Raw genomic sequence first — 12,777 nt, 5'->3', positions numbered from 1 at the left:
AGAGATTTCGAGCAGTGAGGATTCCGGGTCTGACGTGTCGTTCAGCGCGGCGGATAGGATTTTTATTGATTCGTTGCGTCCGTCTGCCCATGCAGGAACCTCACTGCCAGAACCGCTAGAGGTTGAGCCGCTACAGACCATACCTTGGGAAGTAGCTATGGGTCGTGGTCCACGTCCGGAGAGCTCTAGGGCGGGTGAGGCTGCTGTTGCCAAAGCTAGGCGCGACGAGCGTTTGGCGAGCAATAGTGCTGCCAGCGGGCTCTGCTGGGGAGAAGAAGCAGCGGGGCAGAATGCTGAGTCAGCGTGGTTCCTCAGGATGGCACCGCCGTCGACGAGGCAGGAGGGCGGATGAACGACGCCGCTGTTACCCGAATGAAGCAGACGTTCCGGTTGCCGGGCTCGGTGAAGCTGCGCCCGCCGACGGCGGATGAGAAGGCGTCGATTCTCCCAGCGGGATTTGCGACCGTGCATGAGGCGATATTCTGCCAAGGAGTGACACTCCAGCTGGTGCCAATCTCCAAATCCTGGTGTGCGAATTTGGCCTTGCCTTTGGTCAGATTTGCCCCAACATGTGGCGGTTGTGTTGGCCATGAACTCACTATGGCGCTTGTCAGGGTGCGAGGGGCCTACTGTGGCGGAAGTGCTTCACTTCTACGAGCTGGTGTACGTGAAGCGCCGAGGTTGTAGAGGCAAGTAAACCTGAGCCGCCGTCAGGGAGCGCCCAAGCTGATTAAGAATCTAAGGGACTCAATGTCCTACTGGCGGGGGACCTTCTGCGTCACCACAGAGGGTTGGGAATATCACACCAGGTCGAACAAGGAAGGGCGACATTTAAGATTAAGTCGGAGTTCCAACCCATCCGATGTTGGTAACCGGTTTCCGCTGAACGTAGTTGGCGGGTTCATATATTTGCAGACTTGTACTCTTAATGAATTTACTGTGTTTGTGCAGCGGGACTGCGGTATACTCTAAGCGCGAAGAGGAGTGTCGCGTAGCGAGGATCCGAGGTTGCTGGCGGAACCGCAATTTGCTGGACTTCTGACTGGTTGGGAGTTGCTAGTCGACCAGCGGCTAACTGGCTCCATTGGTGAGAAATTCGCCATAGCCATTTTTTTTGTAGTAAGTGATCCGGACTGACTAGTGGTTTTTTTTTTTTTAGAAACCCCGCGGGTAACAAATCGAGTCGCAACGCTTTTGAAAAAGCGATGGACCGCGAGGAGATAGACAACTTTCTGGAGGCCATGTACGCCGAGGGGCTGGCGGCCCAGCAGACGCTGGTGAACCCCCGAGACGCTGGCGCTGAGCCAAGTCAGAGGTTCGGTGGTGCTGCATGCCGCACCACTCCCATCTTGGTGAGATGGTCTGCCGGTAGTGCAGGCGGGACCCAAGAGGCCGGCGGGGAGAGGGGAAGCGTTGCAGTTGGGCAACAGAAGGAGCGGATGCCTGCCACAGGCGTGGCCCTCAAATGGAGAAGGTGGTGCAACCGAGGAGAGTGTCATTGTGTCAAGGATGAGCGCCGGTGAGGGTGACGAGGACAGCCGCGGGAACCAAAGGGCGCTGGAGAGAAAACGCCGCCAGGTTGATTCTCCTACCGAGGAAGAGGGAGAGGAGGTGGAGGTGATCGGGGCCCGCCGACAGAAGAAGGCCCGACAAGCTCCTTCGAAAACTGTTGCGGTGGAGGGAGAGGTGCCCGCCGTTAGTGAGCTGGACTAATTTGCCGAGTATGCGGCGTTCATGACAGATGGGAGCGGGAGTTCCTCTTCCATCTATGCGAACGGCTAGGTTCGGCGGCCTAGCGGGTATCTCGCGCCCACGGCAATTAACCAATCGCCTTTCAGCTCGGCGTTGGTCAAATATCGGCGGGACTGCACGACATGTTCGTGGCGGCATCGAAGTAGCCCCTGATTGAGGGGGAGCTCAGGGAGGAAATCCAAGGTCTCCAGAGGGAGTTGGCGGAGGTGAAGGAGAAACTGGCGGAGGCTGGCCAGGCGGAATGTGACTATGCGGACGTCCGCGGTAAGCTCAACGTGGCCATCGAGCGGGACTTGGAGAGGAATGAACGCGTCTCCAAGTTGGAGCAAGAGATTGCCCTGCTGCAGGAGCGGATAGCCGCCAAGGATAAAAAAAACTCATTATTGTACAGAGGGAGTCCGCCGCCAGAATGACTGAAGTGAAGTGCTGGAGGGTGAGGTTACCCGCTTGAGGGCTGAAGGGAGTACCGCCGCGGCCGCTGCTGTGAGGCGTTCAAGCAGTCGGCGGAGTTTAAGAAGGCAATGAACGAGTCGGTGAAGGCTGGGGCCCTAGCAAACATAGAAATGCTGAAGCGGAAGGGCGCCATCGACTTCGCCAAAGCGTCACAGCCTGATGCGCCGCCGGCTGAGAGTATCCTGCTGGAGACAGAAGTCGTGCCTGCCCCAGCTGGAGGTGCCCGTTCAGGCAGCGGAGAAAGTGGCGCACATCGACGGAATGTCCCAGCAGACTCCCCACCCCACCCCGTCGGAGGTGTCACGTGCTGGATTCCTGGCGGCGCACACCCGGGCGGATGGCACTATAGAGACCCCAGTCCGACAGCGCGAGGGTCCGATCAAGCGAGTCGATCGATCGTGCCGCCGCCTGCTGAAGCAGAAGATGTCGAAGGCAACCCCTGAAGCCAGCTGGGATCGCTAGAGATTTTCCTACTTTTTTGTAGCCGCTGAGGCATAACAGTTTGTAAAGAATGTTGCGAAATGAAATAAAGTTCTGAATTGGTTTGCTTTGATGTGTTGTAGTGCTAGTATTTGAGTTATATTTTTCTTTTGTCCATCAATGAAACATTAAAGGAATTAAGATTGGTCCAAGTGCACAACGTAGCGGACGAGGTCCGCTGACGATTGCCGGCGTTGCCAGTTGCCCTCAGTGCTAGACTTGGTAACAATGGTTTGAATAATTCCTCGTTTCATTGATAGCTGACTAATTAGTGTACAAAAGTGGGGTAGTACCCATTGGGTAGCTTCCCTTAGCTAATATTGAACAAAAATTTAGCTAAGTCAAGATGCTCTTGGGTAGCGGTCTGACTATTTGTAGTAATACCGAAGGTGTTCAGTATTCCAAGGGTGGGTCGATGTGACGCCGTCCTTGTCCATTAAGTAGAAGGTGCCTGGGCTAACTACTTCCACAATTTTGTACGGGCCTTCCCAAGTTGGGAGGAGTTTTGTTGGTGGCAGAATGACTTCCTTCATTACCGAGTCCCCCAGTTGGAGGTTCCGGGCCTTGACTCTGGCGTTGTAGAAACGCGATACCCGTTGTTTGTTTGTAAATTGTGCAAATGGGCCTTGTATATTTTTCTTCTAGGAGGTCCCTGTCCAAGTTGACGCCGTCGCTGTTGGTTTCTGGGCTGTAGCCTTCGACCCTAGCGGTAGGCTGAGTTACCTCAATAGGAAGGACAACCTCTATGCCGAACATCATACAAAAAGGAGTTTCGCCGGTGGCGGTAGTTGGAGTTGTTCGGATGGCCCATAGGACTTCTGGAAGCTTTTCCGCGCACAAACCCTTGGCGTCGTCGAGCTTCTTTTTTCGTAGCTTCTTGATTATCTTGTTTGCTGCTTCGACCTGGCCGTTGGTTTAGGGATGGGCAACAGATGCAAAACTTAACTTAGTGCCCAAGTTGGCGTAAAGGAGATGAGTTCCTTATTGTTGAACTGTGTGCCGTTGTCTGTAATGATTGTATGTGGGACACCATAGCGGCAGTAGATATTCTTCCAAAGGAAGCGAATTACTTTTGCGGTAGTTATTGCCGTCAGTGGCTCTGCCTCTACCCACTTACTGTTGTAATCGATGGCAACAATGATGTATTTAAACTGGCCCTTGGCGGTTTGGAACTTTCCCATCAAATCAAGGGCCCACGTGGAATGAATCCATAGGCCGATGATGATTGACAGTGGTTCCGCCGGTGCGTGTGGGAGATCTGCAAACTGTTGGCATTTGTGGCAAGACCTCGAAATCCGCCGGGCGTCATCACCAAGTGTGGGCCAGAAGTAGCCTTGTCGCATTGTGCGGTTGGCCAAGGATCTGGCGCCCGAGTGGTTTCCACATTCTCCGCCATGGATTTCCGCTAGGACGACCTTTCCCTCCTCTAGGGTTAGACAGCGGAGGTTGGGATGGGTGAATCCCTGGCGGTAAAGCTTGCCATATTGGATGTTGTAGCGGGTTGCTCTCCGTTTGAGCTGTCTTGCGTGGACCTTATCTTCTGGCAATGTGCCGCTGCGCTTATATGCAATGATCTCGTCCATCCAGCTGGGATTGACTTGAATGTTGAAGATCTCCGCCAGGGTCTTTGTGATACTTGGCTTGTCAAGGTACTCTACCCTTATGTCCGTTGGACTCTGATGTGGTTAGGCGGTTGCCAGTCTCGCCAGTGAATCAGCCTTGGCGTTCTTTCCCTGGGGATTTGTGTGATGGTGTGAAATTTGAACTTTTTAGAAACGTTTTGACGTACCCCAAATATGCCGCTAACTGCTGGTCCTTGGCTTGGAAGCTGTCGTTGACCTGGTTAACGACTAGTTGCGAGTCACTGAATATGTTGACGCTGTCAGCCCCTGAGTCAATGGCGAGGAGTAGACCAGCGATGAGCGCCTCGTACTCCGCCATGTTGTTTGAAGCTTTGAAGTTGAATTTCAACGTGTACTCCGCGTTCAGTCCCCCGGGTCCTGTTAAGATGACTCCGGCGCCGCTAGCCTTGGCGCAGGCGGAGCCGTCCACATGCAGGTTCCAATCTGACTGTAGGGGAGTTGCCTCCTCACCGGTTACTATTTCTGTTCCGGGTTCTGTTTCAGTACCGGGTTCCGGCTGTCGCTCAGTAAGTTCAGCGATGAAGTCCACCACTGCCTGGCCCTTCATAGCGGTTCTTGGCTTGTACTCTATGTCGAATTCGTTGAGCTCAATGGCCCACTTGCTGAGGCGCCTCGAGTGTTCAGGGTTCTGCATCACTTGCCTCAGCAGTTGATTGGTTAACACATGGATCGTGTGAGCCTGGAAGTATTGCCGGAGGCGTTTGGCGGCAACGATAAGTGCGAGGGCTAGTTGCTCCAAGGGTGAATATCTTGTTTCTGCTCCGTTCATGCCTTTGCCGGCGTAGAATACTGGGAGATCATCTTGACCTTCCCGCCAGATAATGGCGCAACTTACCGCCGACGCCGAGACCGCTAGGTATATGAATAGTGTTTCTCCTTGCACAGGGACAGAAAGGAGAGGGACTGCCGCTAGGTATTCCTTCAGGCCCTGGAACGCCGCCTGACACTCTGGGTTCCAGTCGATGACCTTCTTGTAAGTTGTTTTGAGGAGTTTAAAGAATGGGGCACACTTATCAGTGAGTCGAGAGATGAATCGAGAAAGGGCGGTTAACTTGCCCTGGAGGCACTGGACGTCCACCTTATACTCAGGGTCTACCAGGTTAAGGATGGCCTGTACCTTATCCGGGTTAGCCTCGATACCTCTCTCGCTGACGATGTATCCGAGAAATTTGCTAGCGGTGACTGCAAAGAAACATTTTTCTGGGTTGAGCCACATATCATAGGCCAGGAGGATGGTTACTATGATCCTGAGGTTTGCCACATGTCCACTGGCATTTACGCTCTTAACTAGCATGTCGTCCACGTAGACCTCGATGATTTTCCTAGATGTTCAGCGAACATGGCGTTCATTAACAGCTGGTAAGTTGCACCGGCGTTCTTCAGACCGAAAGGCATGACATTGTAGCAGTAGAGGCCTTTGTCGGTGGTGAAGGTGGTGCATTCCTGGTCGCTGGGGTGCATCTTGATCTGATTGTATCAGGAGAAAGCGTCCATCATGTTGAGGAGCTCGTGTCCGGCAGTTGAATCGACTAATTGATCGATACGAGGTAGCGGGAAACTATCCTTTGGGCATGCCTTGTTGAGATTTTTGAAGTCGACGCACATCCGCCACTTTCCGCTGGGCTTTTTTACCATTACCAAATTTGAGATCCACTGGGATAGATGACTTGGCGGATGAATCCAATGTCCCGTAGTTTGGCGACCTCCTCTCCGATTGCCCGGTATTTTTCCTCATCAAAGGCCCTCCGCTTCTGCTTGATAGGATAAAAGGAGGGTTTGATGGTCAGCTTATGAGTGATAATTTCAGGGGAGATACCTGGCATGTCCACGTAGGACCATGCAAAGATGGCGACGCTGTCACGTAGGAATTGAGTGAGTTCTGCCTCCACCTCTGGATCTAGTTGGGCACATATGCGGACTGTCCGCTCAGGGTGTTCTTCTGAGATGCAGACAACCTTCACGACTTGCCCGGGTTGACCGGCTCCTTCTTTACATATTTCTCCTCCTCATCTCTAGGATCCTCAAAGATGTTTGGTGGCGGTGCCTCATTACCACCGTTAGAATTTCATGGCGGCGTGTTGACCGTGCTATAGTTGTTGAATAACATTCTCGTGCCAGCTGCTGGCTTCCCCTCACACAGCCTGTGCCGTTGGGTGTGGGGAACTTCATGAGGAGCATGTATCCGGCAATGATGCACTTGAGCTTGTTAAGCGCTGGTCGACCAATGATGGCGTTGTACGAACTGAAACAGTCGACAATAATGAACTCCGTATACACCTCCGCCATGCATGTACTAGTGCCAATAACCAGGCGCGTGTAATCCGACCCTAGTGGTTGTGTGATGTCACCGGAGAAGCTGAGCAGTGGCTCGTGATCCTGGAGTAATTTTTTGTTCTGCTTGAGATGGTCGTAGCAACCGCTGAAGATGACGTTGACAGCGGACCCGCTATCCACCAAGATTCTCTGCACCGAGAATTTTCCGAGAATGGCATCGACCAAGAATGGGTCGTCATGGGGTAAATGCACTCCGCGCTCCTCCTTCTCTGAGAAGGTAATAGGTTCCCATCCTAATTTTGGGAGTTTGGCGGGTCTTTCGTAGCGGATGTTGTAGACTTCCTTCGGATGATTAGCTCGTGCATAGCTCTTTCTTTCCCTGTGAGACATGCTGGTGATTGGAGCACCGCCATCGATGGTGTTGATGCGGCCCAAGGCCTCGACTTTGGCAATTACTGGTGGTGGTTGGTGCACCCTGAACTGTTCCAACTTGCCGTCACGGTTCAAGGTCTCAACGGCCGTTTTGAGAGCATTGCAGTTGTTGGTATTGTGGTCGCTGTCCTCGTGGTATTTACACCACTTGCTGGTGTTCCTGGGTTTGCCCGTTTTTGGGTACTTTGGAGGGGTGGCGGTGGTATTTGATCCTTGCACTGAATGTAGATGTCTTCATCCGAGGTCGTTAGGACCGTGAAAATTGCATACCGCTGCGAGGACTCTGCCTGCTTGTTGCGGTTATCCCCATGAGTTGGGCGATTTCCCCTGTTGTAATGCTTGTCCTTCTGCCGCTTGTTCTGGTGGTGGCCCTGCTGCCACTCCCTTTCTTGTCAGTTGGTGGTGCTGAGGGGGTCTTGTTAGCGGTTTCCTGGTGACTGGAGGATAGCTGTGTTGACTTTGTTGGAGTTGCTGGTGGCGGTGGGGTTTCTCCATATGTGATGAATTCCGCCTGGGTGTGAATGACCGCCTCACTCATGACGTGGTCATACGTCGCATTGGGATGACTGTAGTTGAGGTGATAGAGGAACGGTCCCTTGAGGAGTCCCTTCCTGAAGGCCGCTGATGCCATTGTCTTGTCTAGGTCACGGCACTGAGACGCTACCGCTCGCCACCTTATGACGAAGGCCTTCAGTGATTCGTCCTCCCCCTGCTTAACGCTGAACAGCTGACTTGTATTGTGGTGCCCGGCGGACAATAGGATGAATCGGGAGAGGAAAGCGTGTGATAGTGCATGGAATGAGCCGACAGACCCCGGCGGACACTCAAAGAACCAGTTCATTGCCTCGCCATCCAACGTTTCGCTAAACAAGTGGCATAAGGTGGCGTCATCGAACCCCTTGTTGTTGGTGACCTTCTTGAAGGTGTCCATGTGGACGAAGGGATCGGACATTCCGCCGTAATGCGACATCTTTGGGGTTTTTCATATGCTGGTCTGACAGCCTGCAGAATTGCAGCGGAGAAGGGCCCAGGTCTGGAAGTGAAGAGCGGATTCCGAGTTGGCGTTGGGACGCCCGACTCCGCCCGGATCAACCTCTGCTCCAGTTGGTGCATCCTTTCCAATAACTGGGCGGTTGCATCGTCGGCGGAATCGGTCTGAATGACCCGCTGGGATGGCCTGCACCTCCGCACAGCGGATTACCTTCAGTCCTCTCGCTGGCTTCCGAGCGGTTAGTGTGCGGGAGTGATTCCGCCACCTGCTCTAACATTAGTTGAGGTATGGGCGGCAGTCCCATTCCCAACAACTCAGGTGGGTTCAGCGGTACTTGCATCTGTACTACCGGCCCTGGTACCAATGTGCCGGTGCTGGATCGACTACGCCTGGTGCTACGTGACTGCTCGCTCTGTGCTGGGCGGGCGGTGGCCGCCAGCGTCTTCTTTAGTTCCTCAAAATGTGTCATAAGCGTAGCCACCTGCCTTTGGCCTTCAGCCTTTTCATTGCGCTCCTCCTCACGTTCTTTGTTTGCCTTATGAAGATCCGTCAGTGCCAGCTCGTACATAGTGACGAGATCTTGGCCCGGCGAGCGGCTACCGCTTGGATTTACCTCACCGCCGGGGTTGTGAATAGTGTGCGGTTAACTCCTACCGCTGGGTCGGAGGGCTGGGGGATGGCGGGGTGGTCTGCCTGCTCTTCAGCGTTCTCCTGCTGCCGCTAGTCATGGTGATTGTGATGTGATGGTCTTTTGTTGTCTTCTTCCCACAGACGGCGCCAATGTTGATGTCTAAAAGTCCAGCGGTAGCTGGATCTTAGCTAAAGCTGATCCGGTGGGCGGATCGGTACTTGTGTTGTTCTCGAAGCTCCCGTTACCTGTCAAGTAAAATACAATGGGCGTCAGAGGGAGACCGCGCCGGGCGGTCTTCAACTCTCCGATGCCTAAGTTAGTCAATGTATTTATGTTGACAAAGTAACAGTAGGTAAGTATTGAATGCGTAATTAATTAGGAGAGAGGAGAGAACCTTTTATTGGTGAGGAAGGGGTTGATCTTCTCTTAGTTTTCGATGTGGGACTGACATGCTTCAGTTCCTATTTTCAGAAGCCTCTGATGCCATCTTGGCGCGGCGCGTGGCGGCGCGTCGGCGGCGATCTGGAGGCGGTCCGACGTTGAGGCTGTAGCCCGTCTGGCGGTGTGTCTGCATATCATTCCTTTGGTTGGAATTAGTACCTTTGGCGGTACAATGAGCGTGACCTATTATAGCTAATTATGCTTGCAAATGCACATGTATGTACACTCACCAAGAGATCAAAAGTAACCGAACTCGAAAATTAGCAAACGAACTCCCAAGAACCAGAACAAATACCAAATCAACATGAGCAGTTGTCTCAGATCCAAGATCCGGATTTGAATGCGACCCAGGTCCCAAATACATATCCAAATCCGGCTCAAATCTAAAGTCAAATCTGACGAGTCAACTTGACCAAAGCCCAAACCCACCTTAATATGATCTGGGCTCCCAAGCACTTGGGTACCCTGGCTTCAACCTGACGTCCGCTACCATCTGAAGCAAAAAGCCGCGCCGCCTTGCCTGAGGGAGGAGGGCAAACTAGAGGGAGAAACCCAGCAACGGGACCTCCACTGGTGCCAGCCGATCCTTGCTGCAGTGTCGTCAACTTCTTCTCTTTTGCCTCTCTCCGTCACTGTCACACCTTGATCTTGCCACAAGACCCAAATGGACAACCGAGCATCCAGAAGCCGAATAGCCAACTACGCCCACCAAGATCCTCCCAGATCTGCCAGCGCCGCTGCCGTCATCATACCATGCCGTTTGAGTGCGCTCGCCGTCATTATTATAAATCTTTGCAGAGAAAAAAAATTTCCGTATTTTTGTATTATGTCATTAAATAATTAAAATTGAGAGAGGTATAGTAAGTAGATTAAGAGGTTCCAAAAGAATATCTCACTGTTCCTAGCCAAGGATTGAAGATGTGCATATCGGTATTCGGTAATGATACTGCATTTGCATTAGTTCGAATTTGAACGAAACCCCCTAAAAAAACTATACAAATTTTTTACTGATAAATTTAACGAAATGAATAGTCATCTAGTTGTTTAAACACGAATAGAAGGCCTACACAAACACGAGAGAAGAATTACTATGAAACATGAAACATATCCCAAGTAGTGGTTTGAATTGCCTTCTGCATCTTCTATTTATTGAATAATAATTTGGGTGATTCTATCGAACTAAACAATGAAGATATCAATGGTGGGATAAATAAGTAAACTTTTAAATCCATCAAGCCAAGTCATTCAGTACATGAGTTTGTTGCCTCATGTTTACAGACTCTTCGAATCAACCCTCAATCAATGAATCAAAAAGATCTCAATGTTTAAGTTCCTATTTTAGGAAACGCTTTGAACTTCAATTTCTTCATCAAAAGACCATGAATACAAAATTACTAAATTAGTATTCAAACCCCCCATAACATTGTTTGCAAATACCCCAAACCCTTTTAATCAAAACCAAATGATGAATAGAAAATGGAGTTTCGATAAGAATCTCCACATTCCTAATGAGTACAAAAGATAAAGTTTAACAGAAGAGTAACAGTAAGCCCCTGTTGCAACATTTGGAAGTCAAAAGCGGATAAAACTCCTTCAATTTTTCTCGGAGAGTCACCAGCTATGAATCAGAGAGGTTATGAAGTTTTCTCATAAACTTGATGAATCTCTCTATCTCTTTCTTAGTAGCTTCATTGTACATGGTGGCTACTGGTATAGCTAATGGTGTAGTTGAATTTGCTACTGCAAATGTTAGGTATTCTTGCATAAGAATCCTAGCTAAGAGCCTATTATCATATAGGGAATATATATAGTCGCTGTCAACTCTACCAGCCGTAAGGCAGTGACATCACATATATAATAGTTCATATAGGCACTTTTTCCTCCCCCCTGGTTTGATCATATAAGCTCTTTTCTTCCCCCCCCCCCCCCAACCCTTTTTTTTTCTTTCGCATTTGCCTTAAGAAGAATTCTGCGACTTTTGACAGATAAGTCATAACAATCTTCAAACTGTTCAGAAAAAAAAAAATATATATATATATATTATATATATATATATATATATATACAGATCCTATCCAGAGCGGAGCTCCGCTTTGAAACTAAATTGTGAAGTTCGAGTTTTCAGTCATTTTTCGGTCGCATATCCACATCTCGACCGTTCAGTTTTAGGTACTAGTGTATAGATCATCTCTGCAAATTTTCAGCCAAATTGATGATAGTTAAGGTATCCAACTCGCTTAAACCAATGGATGGGCCGAATCTGTCAACCTGAACCTTACTAGCTTTAAGGCAGTTATCAACGCCTTAACGATCATCATTTTGGCTGAAAATTTGCAGAGACGATCTATACACTAGTACCTAAAAACTGAACGGTCGAGATGTGGATATGCGACTGAAAAGTGACTCAAAACTCGAACTTCACACTATTAATTTCAAAGCGGAGCTCCGCTCTAGATAGAATCTGTGTATTATATATATATATATATATATATATATATATATATCGAATTCAAGTATACGAATCCAGATGAAAATCCAGGAGAAGTGCACAACTAAACAGCAAGTAATATGACCTAGCCAATAAGGTTTAGCCACTCACTATCTAGAAAGATAAAAGAGATGGTTAATGGGTTATGCTACAACGTGGAGTAGGCGACAAGTGGCCGACAAATTGATGATGGAGAAGCTCATATATACGAAGATTTCCTGAAAAACAAAGTACTAATTCTCCTTAAGGAAAATAGTCTAAGGTACGGCGGTCATATTACATTGCGTGATGTGTTCACCGATTAGAACTCTTCATTTGTACATTACATATTTCAAATACCCCTATGTTAATAAAGAAAAATCCAACAATACCCCCACGCCACTCCCTTCTTGTATATGATTAGGTCACTGAAATTCTCACGTGATACGACTGCCCTACTTAACACTTGCTTCTTGTCTAATAAAAAAAAATTTAGTACTCTTGGCCAAAAAATCTAGTGAGAACAGTATCATATGTTGCGATAAAATGTCATCTTGAGCAAAATTTAGACAAATAATACCACATACGATGACCACAAATGACTATACCTCTAGTTAGAACACAAGAGAGAAGCAATTAATCTCTCCATCTAAAGATAAGGGTAAAATCCTCATATAGTACCCGAACTATCACGAAATGCACTTTTTGGTAACTACAAATTTTCAGAGAGTCCAGTGGTATCTGTACTATCCCTCTGTTAGCCCTTATAGTACATATGTCCATTATTCCGTTAAAAATGCATACGTGGCTGTCATGTGACACTTATGTGAGAAAATTATAAGGCTAAAATAGTATTTTCATTCATAATTAGAATTATAGAATTAATATATTGAATATTTATAATTTAAAAAAAATTTGATACATAAAAAAAAGATAAATAATACCAAATTTATTCTTCACTGTTATTGGGATACTTGGGTCAATTAATTTAAGTACTTTTATTTTTGTTTAGTTATTGTATTTTATTTTTTTATGAAAAGTTAATATGTACTAATTTGGAGATAACTTTTTCTCGAACAATTAATATGATTAATCAATAGAGATGGTAGGTAAATCTAGATATTCACTAAATTCAATTCTAGGTCTTTAGTTTAACCTAGTCTAATTTATTTTAATTTAGTTTAATAAAAAATTTGTAAAAGAAATATGAAAA

Source organism: Rosa chinensis, chromosome 2 (genome assembly GCF_002994745.2).
Source record: "Rosa chinensis cultivar Old Blush chromosome 2, RchiOBHm-V2, whole genome shotgun sequence".
NCBI classification, from domain to species: Eukaryota; Viridiplantae; Streptophyta; class Magnoliopsida; order Rosales; family Rosaceae; genus Rosa; species Rosa chinensis.
Note: the sequence above shows the minus strand (reverse complement) of the source record.